Below are 9,611 nucleotides of genomic sequence, written 5' to 3'. Positions count from 1 at the left end.
AAATTGGAAGTAAATTTTATTTATAATTTTTATTAAAATCTGTTTAGTCTTTCACTATCGATTCTCGTACTATTAATAATAATTATTTTATATGTCTTATTACTCCATCGGAAGATTTCTTAAACACATGTCTAAATGATTTTAAATGATTTTTTTTCATCTTATCTTCCATTGAAGCGATATTTAGTGAACGACTATTGCATTTGAAGATCTTCTAAGCATATGTTTATATCATCTTAAATGATTTTCTCTTCTCTTAACCTTTATTGAAGCGATATATGGTGAACGACTATTACATTCGAAAGTCTCATAAACATATGTCCATATCATTTTATATGATTTTTTTCTTATCTTATTTTTTATCAAAGCGATATCTAATTATTCATAAATAATAATATTTTTTTTCTTTCTTAGTAACTTCACATATCCTCTTAATATTCTCATCTCGAAACTATATATATATATATATATATATATATATATATATATATATATATATATATATATATATATATATATATATATATAGTTTCTTAATTACCCAACACTCAAAATCCATAAGCCATCGTTGGTCTTTAATATTCATGTAATATAAATAAATATTAATAGTTTAATAAAAATGATAATATATTAATTTATCATAAAACTTATGCATTACAAAAAGATAATAATTTCTTACATAATAAACAAAATCATGCATCAACCATATGCAACACATGCATAATAACTAGATAACAAAGGCGTACATCACACCCGATGGTGCACTCTCCCAATAACGGATAGAGAGATATTCCATGGGATGGATTCCTCCAAACAACGGATGAAGATAATTCATATTGCACTCCCAACAGTGGATGGAGTGGTATCCCTCACACGCCCAAGTGGAGACATATTCCTCCCAACAGCAGATAGAGGAACCGTTTAACCATTACGTTTGACGGTCGGTCCACTAATCCCCGAAGGGAATCGTCATACTTGCCCTCGACATGGATATATAAACATTCATGATCATTCATTTACACTTATCTATTCACTCACGGATGCATCAAGAAATAAATATGATTAAATATTATAAGAGACCATACTTGATGTAAATATGCTATACTATGTTCATTGGTGGCACCTCACTATAATAGGCCCACAGCTCCTTTCACAGATTGCACTTCCAATGTGAATTATTAGCCTAGTTACATCTACTACATGATAACAATCATATAATTACCATAAACTTAAGAAATGTAAAAAATTAATAATCATTTTTAAATGATGTCTTCATATAAAACCTTTAAGTTCATCAAATTATAAATGCATGAAACATCAATCTCTCAATAGTCCTCAATCAATCAAAATCCTAATTGGAATAGCTAAATTGACTCAAACCAAGCTTAATTGGATTATGACCTAACAAAACCAACCTCAAATCCTTATAAAACTGGTCTGGAATCACCCTACACTAGTCTAATTTAGATTTGATTGATTTCGATTAGGTCAAGTAGGTTGAATTAGTCAAGTTAATCTAGAATCACCCTAAACCGGATTTAACTGATCAAACATATTTGATTTAGTCAATTAACGAGCTTAAACCAATAAAAGATGAGAAATTGGACTATGTCATATAATGTTAGCCCAAACCGAACCAACCCACTTAAGTCTTGGATTGGTCACATGCGCTGCACATGCCTATTCCAAGTAATATGTTGAGTTGAGATACAACGGGCTAGATAGATAAGCGACGATGTGTCTAATGTCAATCGTATAGTTGGGCAGACTTAACTTCATAGACTAGGCTAAGCCTCACTTATAAGTTGGGCTGAGCTTTACTATTGAACTAGGCCATGTTTGGCTCGTGAGTTGATTGTACCTAGACACGTGAGTTGGGATCGTACATGATCACATAGACTGGGTTGTACCTAACCGCATGAGCTGACACATGCTTGGCCATATAAGCTAGGTCATACATGACCATATGGACTAGATCGTACCTAACAACATGGGTTGGGTCGTACCTTGCCATATGAGCTGACTCCTACATGACCACATAGGTTGAGTCATGTCAAGTTACATGGGTTAGGTCGTACATGAACACATGGGCTGAGTCGATCTGGTTTTATAGATCAACTTGACTCAAGACAGACCCTAATTAGACTCCTCTTATTAAATTAGATTTCAATATCTAAAATTATTAAAAAATAATTTAAATTTATTAATTAAAAAATTAAATTCATGATCTTAAATTTAAAACTAATTACATTATAGAAATTCACACATAATTCTTGAAACATAGATATATCTAATTAAATAAATTAGAACTATTATACTAATCCAAAAATAAGAATTTTAATAATTAAATTAATATTAAAATTCAAGCTTAAGAGATCAATATAAATCAAATAATCATTCTAACATCACAAATCAATTATCATTATTTACTAATCATGAAATTTCGAAATTAAAACATTATTATTCATCATAAAATTATAACAATCTCAACATTAAGATTTCAAAAAATAAATCAAAGTTAATTAAAAAAAAAGGATCATACCTCTCTTCGGCTATCCTTTCATCGATATTATCTCATGAAGTCCTCTCCTTAATTCTCCCATTATTAGGCTCGATGAGGAATAAGGGAGAAATAATCCCCTTTATATATAAAAAGATGAGATTTCCCCGAAAGGTAAATGATAATTTAGTTTTATTTTTAATTTATTTTTATTTTCCTTTCATACATAAAGAAAAAATATAATATTCATTTCTTATAGTTCACACACAAAAATGAAATGTAAACTATTTATTTCCTAAAAATCAAATCATTTATTAAGAAATAAAATAAATTAATAATTTAATTAATTAGTAGAATTTTTAACTTATTCATATGATTAAAAAAATTAAATTTAATAATTTCCTTAACTATAGTACACAAATATAGAAGTTAATAATAAAGTAATACATCACTTATAGTAATTAATTTATATTAAGGGAGAAATTATTGGTTATTACATTTCTCCCCCGCTTAACAGAAATTTGATCCCCAAATTTGATTAAAAATAACATTAATCAATATAGTTAGCTTTTGAAATACTAAGTCAAAGGATAAAAATAAATTAGCTTGAAAAATATTTTGATTAAATGTGCCGCTCGAAAACTTTTAAGTCAAAAATATATATTTTTTTAACATAAAATATATGATAGATTAATGTAACTTATTGAATAAATTTGATTTTAGATTACCCATAACAAGTATATCAAATTTTATAACTAATAAATCAATAATTTTTTAAGTTTTAAAAATTAATTGATTGTTGACATAAAATATAAGTTGAGGTACAATTCAACAAACAAAAGCAATTGAAATGATGAAAATTTATCCAACTATTCAACGTATATTATTTTATAATTTTAAATTTTTATATATTATATATGTCAAAGAAATAACATTATATTTAATTCTCATTAGACTCATCATTGCATTGAACAAATAATATCTGATAATTAATTTGACATTAAATCAAAACTCTATTTAAATTAATTACTCATACAATTAAGTTTAAATATCAATACATCATCAAATTTATTCAATTTTAAAGACATATTTTATTAATAATATCATCCTAGCACATGTCAAATCTAATCTCAATTTTAAGAATAATATATGGTAACAAAAATTATAAAGGTAAATACTTTTTAATTTATATTTTTAAAAGATCATATAAAATTTTGAACTTAAAATTATCAAAACTTTTACATCCGAGAAAATAATTGATACTTAATATAATCTTCAATTAGTAAAACTAGATATGTTAACTATAAATATTCGTAACATAAGATAAAACTGTAAAAGATAATTAATCATCGATCATAAAGAATCCACACAGTAATAAATATGTTTTATTAAATTTATCCTATTCATAATTATAGATAAAATAATATTCTAGAACAAAGGGTAAAAAAAATATATGTTAAACTATAATAGAAATTATGCCAAACTTCATTATAATCTACTTTAAATTTATAACAAAATTATATGAATAAATTTTAGATCCCCAACAGAAAAATGATATGATCGAAATAATAAATGCTATAAGACTTATGCAAAAAACTTAATTTATTTACTTTTTTATAAAATAAAATAAAAATCTAAATATTTTACAATGAACATAAGCATCATATAATATTTCTAATTAGATTACCAAATTATTATTATTATTTTTTAGTATTGGATATAAATCTAATATGTGCATCTTCACTAATAACTAAGTCAATTAATATTATTTATTTATCATATATATCTCAAAAGGAAAATAATACATTTTATAATTAAATTAATAACCCTTATTTACTTTGTAAAAAAAGGGGAGAAGAGGGCAATGACAAAATCATATTCAAAATATAAAACCTATAAAATCATATTTAAAATGTAAAATCTTATGAGAGTTTATAAGATAAACTAATACAATACTTATTTTAATTTAGAGAAAAAATTAAAATTTTGACCTTTTACTCTATAATCTCATTTCAAATCATTTAACGAGATTCTCTTTGACTAACATCTTTAATCAATTATTTTTTATAAAGAAACTTATATTTGACTCACTAAGATCTTAATATCTTAAATTCATATTTTAGTTGTATTATAATCTAATTCTCAAATTTTAAATTTCAAAAACGAATTGGGTAATCTAATATTCTAACCCTATGATCCCATATTCTAATAGGTCCTCAAAATCATTGCTACGATACCATTAAATTTGTCACATCCTAAATTTATAAAAAAATAATAAAATTAGTATTTTATTATCCATAATTTGCATTATAAACTCTCTCATTTTTTTTCTTTTATTCTTCAACTTAAATCCTTGTCTTTACAATACTAAATATTCTATTAACTAGAAAAAGGATGACATTTTCTTGGTAGGGTTACAAGCCTGTTTCACCTAAGCTTCATATTTATTACAAAGTAATAGATTACACTAAAAATAAATATAAGATAAAAACATATCAACAACCACACATGCTGCTAGGAACCTCAAGAAAAATCATAAAAATAATCTTTAATATTCATGTAATATAAATAAATATTAATAATTCAATAAGAAATGATAATATATTGATTCATCATAAAACTTATGCATTAGAAAAACGATAATAATTTCTTACATAATAAATAAAATCATGCATCAGCCATATGAAACACATGCATAATAACTAGATAACAAAGGCGTACACAACACCATCGTGCACTCTCCCAATAGCGGATGAAGAGGCATATTCCACGAGATGGATTCCTCCCAACAGCGGATGGAGATAATCTATATCGCACTCCCAACAGCAGATGGAGTGGTATCCCTCACCCGCCCATGTGGAGTCATATTCCTCCCATTAGCAGATGGAGGAATCGTCTAACCATCACATTTGACGGTCCACTAATCTCCGAAGGAAATCGTCATACCTACCCTCGGCATGGATACATAAACATTCATGATCATTCATTTACACTCATCTATTCATTCACTGATACATCAAGAAATCAATATGATTAAATATTATGAGATATCATACTTGATGTAAATTTGCTAGACTATGTTCATTGGTGGCACTACATTGTAATGGGCCCACAGCTCCTTTCACATGTTGCACTTCTAATGTAAACTACTAATCTAGTTATATTTACTACATGAAAATAATCTTATCAATATTATAAACTTAAGAAAAGTAAAAAATCAATAATCATTTTCAAATGATATCTTTAAATAAAACTTTTAAGTTCATCAAATCATAGATGAAACATCAATCTCTCAATAGTCCTCAATCAACCAAAATCCTAATTAGAATAACTCAATTGACTTAAACCAAGCTCAATTCGATTGTGACCGAATAGAACCAATCTCAAATTCTTATAAAACGAGTCTAGAATCACCATAGACAGGTCTAATTTAGATTTGATTGATCTCGATTAGATCAAGTAGGTTTAAATTAGTCTGAAAAGGAGGTGATCCAATCGCACCTTTTAGTACAGCTACCTTGTTATGACTTCACTCCAGTCACTAGCCCCACCTTCGACATCCCCCTCCTTGCGGTTAAGGCAACGACTTCGAGCATGGCCAGCTCCCATAGTGTGACAGGCGATGTGTACAAGGCCCAGGAAAGTATTCACCGCAGTATGGTAAGAATGAAACTCAAAGAATTGATGGGGCCCACATAAGCGGTGGAGCATGTGGTTTCGTTTCTCTTAATTCATCAACGTCACTGAACACAATATATCAAATCAAATAACAATTAAGTTAGCCTAGAATCACCCTAATCCGATTTTAATCGATCAAACCTCTTTGATTTAGTAAATTAACGAGCTCAAACCAATAAAGGATGAGTCACATGTGTTACACATGCTTGTTCCAAGTAATAGGTTGAGTTAAGGTACAACGGGCTAGATAGAGGAGCGACGATGTGTCTAATGCTAATCGTATAGTTGGGCAGGCTTAACTTCATGGACTAGGCTAAGCCTCACTTATAAATTGGGCTGAGCCTTACCACTGAATTAGGTTATGCTTGGCTTGCGAGTTGGTCGTACCTAGACACATGAGTTGGAGTCATATCTGACCACATGGATTAGGTTATACATAACCACATGAGCTGGCACATGCTTGTCCATATGGGCTGATTTATATATGGTCACACAGACTAGATCATACCTAGTCACATAAGTTAGGTCATACTTGTTGAATCTCGAATTTTGATGATGAAACCAATTGATAAGTGTTTATGATTTAATCTACGTTTTGAGTGACGTAGGATGCTTCGATCGGGGAGAGACAATTAAAGCAGGAATAATCATGTTGGGCCGGAGAAACATGTCAGAAGATTGAACGTCGGGCCGGAGGATCGGTCGACGTATCGATAGAAGGCTTCGGGCCATGGATTCGGGCATTGGGCCAAGATGAACGAATATTGCGCCAAGGATATCGGAGTTGCGGAGTCAACTGGCTGATTGGGCAATAGACCGCAAGAGAGGACGATGCGCCGAAGAATCGATCGAAGCGTCGAGGGACCAATGACATGACGTACAACATGATTAATGCTTAGTATTAATTGTCTAGATCGAAGTGTGTTTTATATGTGCAAGATTAACTACGATAACAAGGCATGAAGCAAAATGAAGTCCCGGAGTCAAGGACGCAATTTCATTGGGAGTTCGAGAGTTCGTTGAAAGTCTGGACGTTCGTTGGAAGTTCTGTCGGAACCAGCCGAGAAGTCTCAAAGCTTGCTAGAGAAGCTCGTCGAAACTCTCCAAGAAGATCGTCGTGAAGTACAGGAGCTTGCCGGGAGTCCGTCGGAACATTGCCAAGAGATCGTCGGAAGTTCACCGGAAGATCGTCGGAAGCTCGCTGGAAGAAACCGGACTTATCTTGCTTAGATTATGTCTTAGGAATCGTAGTTAGCACATAATTAGAGTTGGAATTGAGAGGTAATCTCGTCAACTCTGTTAGGGGCCAACTGGGCTCAAAGTTGGGTTAGTTTGGGCCGAATTCAAGGCCCAACCAAGGTGCTGAAAACCTGGCCGGCGGTGGCACTACTTGGGCAACAGCACCCCAGGAAATCTGGGCGATGGTACCATCGGCAGCAATGCTGCCAACGGTGGTACCGCCCCTGTTCGACGATGATACCGCCCATGTTCGGCGATGGTACCGCCTAGCCACAGATCATGTGACGGTAGTACCACCCAAGAACAGCGGTGGTACCGCCAGTACCTAGAAAACTTGGGATGAGACCTTTTTAAGCTCCAAGTTTGAATCAACTTGAAGCCTATAAATACCCATCTCATCCCTGGTTAACATACACAACCATAGAGAGTTTTAAAGTGAGAAAACTCTGTAGAAATCACTTGAGAAATCCCTCCTCTAGATCTAACTTTAGAATTTTGTTTAGAGAGGAGTGTGTGTGCTTATAAGGGTTGTCTCCTAAACCCAGTAAAAGGAGAAGAGGGGTGTAAGAAGGAGGTTGATCTTCGCTTATTAAAGGAAGATTGATAGTGGATGCCGGTGGCCTCGACGGAAGAGGAATAAGAGGAGTGGATGTAGGTCACGACGACCGAACCACTATAAATCAGTTTGCATTTCTGTTTTGCCATTTATCTTAACTACAAACTGCCTTCCTTGCTTTACATCAACTACACTTCCGTATGCCTTCAATTTAAAGATATTTCTGAAACGATTTTCGTAGAAATCAGATTTTATCGTACGAAGGTTTTTCTAACCGACGTAATTTTTACCGCTGTACTAATTCACCCGCCCTTTTAGTGCCGCTCTTGATCCTAACAATGCTTAGCCACATGAGTTGAGTCATCTTGGCTACATGGGTTGGGTCATACCTTATCACATGAGCTGACTCCTACTTAGCCACATAGGTTGGGTCATGCCGAGTCATATGGGCTAAGTTGTACTTGGCCACATGGGCTAAGTCAAACATGAACACATGAGCTGAGTCGATCCGGTTTGATAGATCAACTTGACTTAAGTCAGATCCTAATTAGACTTCTCTTATCAAATTAGATTTCAATATCTAAAATTATTAAATAATAATTTAAATCCATTAATTAAAAATTTTAATTCACGATCTTAAATTTAAAACTAATTACATTATAAAAATTCACACATAATTCTTGAAACATAGATATGTTTAATTAAATAAATTAGAACTATTATGCTAATCCAAAAATAATAATTTTAATAATTAAATTAATATTAAATTTTACTTAAGCTTAAGAGATCAATATAAATCAAATAATCATTTTAACATCACAAATCAATTATAATTATTTACTAATCATCAAATTTTAAAATTAAAATATTATTATGCATCATAAAATTATAACAATCTTAACATCAAGATTTCCTTATCATCTTGGAAGTCTTCTCCTCAATTCTCTCATTGTTAAGCTCGATGAGAAATAAATAGTCCCCTTTATATTAGAGAAGATAAGATCTCCCGAAAGATAAATAATAATTTAATTTAATTTAATTTAATTTTTAATTTATTTTTATTTTATTTTTACATACAAAGAAAGAAATATAATATTCATTTCTTATAGTTCACACACAAAAATAGAATTTAAACTATTTACTTCCTAAAAATCAAATCATTCATTAGGAAATAAATCAATTAATAATTTGATTTATTAATAGAATTCTTAAATTATCCACATGATTAAGGAAACCAAATTTAATCATTTCCTTAACTATAGTACACAAACATAAAAATTAATAATAAAATAATATATCATTTATAGTAATTAATTTATGTTAAGGGAGAAATTATGGATGATTACATTAGATACAATAAGATCATTGATCAAACACAGCAGAATCAACCAGATTACTGATCAAACACATAGTTGAACAACATCCAAGCAACGATCTCAAATCTAAGGTTATGATAGATACAATCATAAGAACACCACGAAATCCCCACGTGCATACATACTCCAATTTGACTCAACAAAACTTCAAATCAGACTCACGCTAGAAAGAGTTCGGATGTACCCTCCAAGAAGAGACAAAATCACCAATATTATTTACTAAAAGAAGGATAGCCAAAGTCAAACGCACATATCAAGAGAA

Source organism: Musa acuminata, chromosome BXJ2-6 (assembly GCF_036884655.1).
Source record: "Musa acuminata AAA Group cultivar baxijiao chromosome BXJ2-6, Cavendish_Baxijiao_AAA, whole genome shotgun sequence".
NCBI lineage: Eukaryota > Viridiplantae > Streptophyta > Magnoliopsida > Zingiberales > Musaceae > Musa > Musa acuminata.
The sequence above is the reverse complement of the archived record's forward strand: the minus strand, read 5'-3'. Positions refer to the sequence as shown.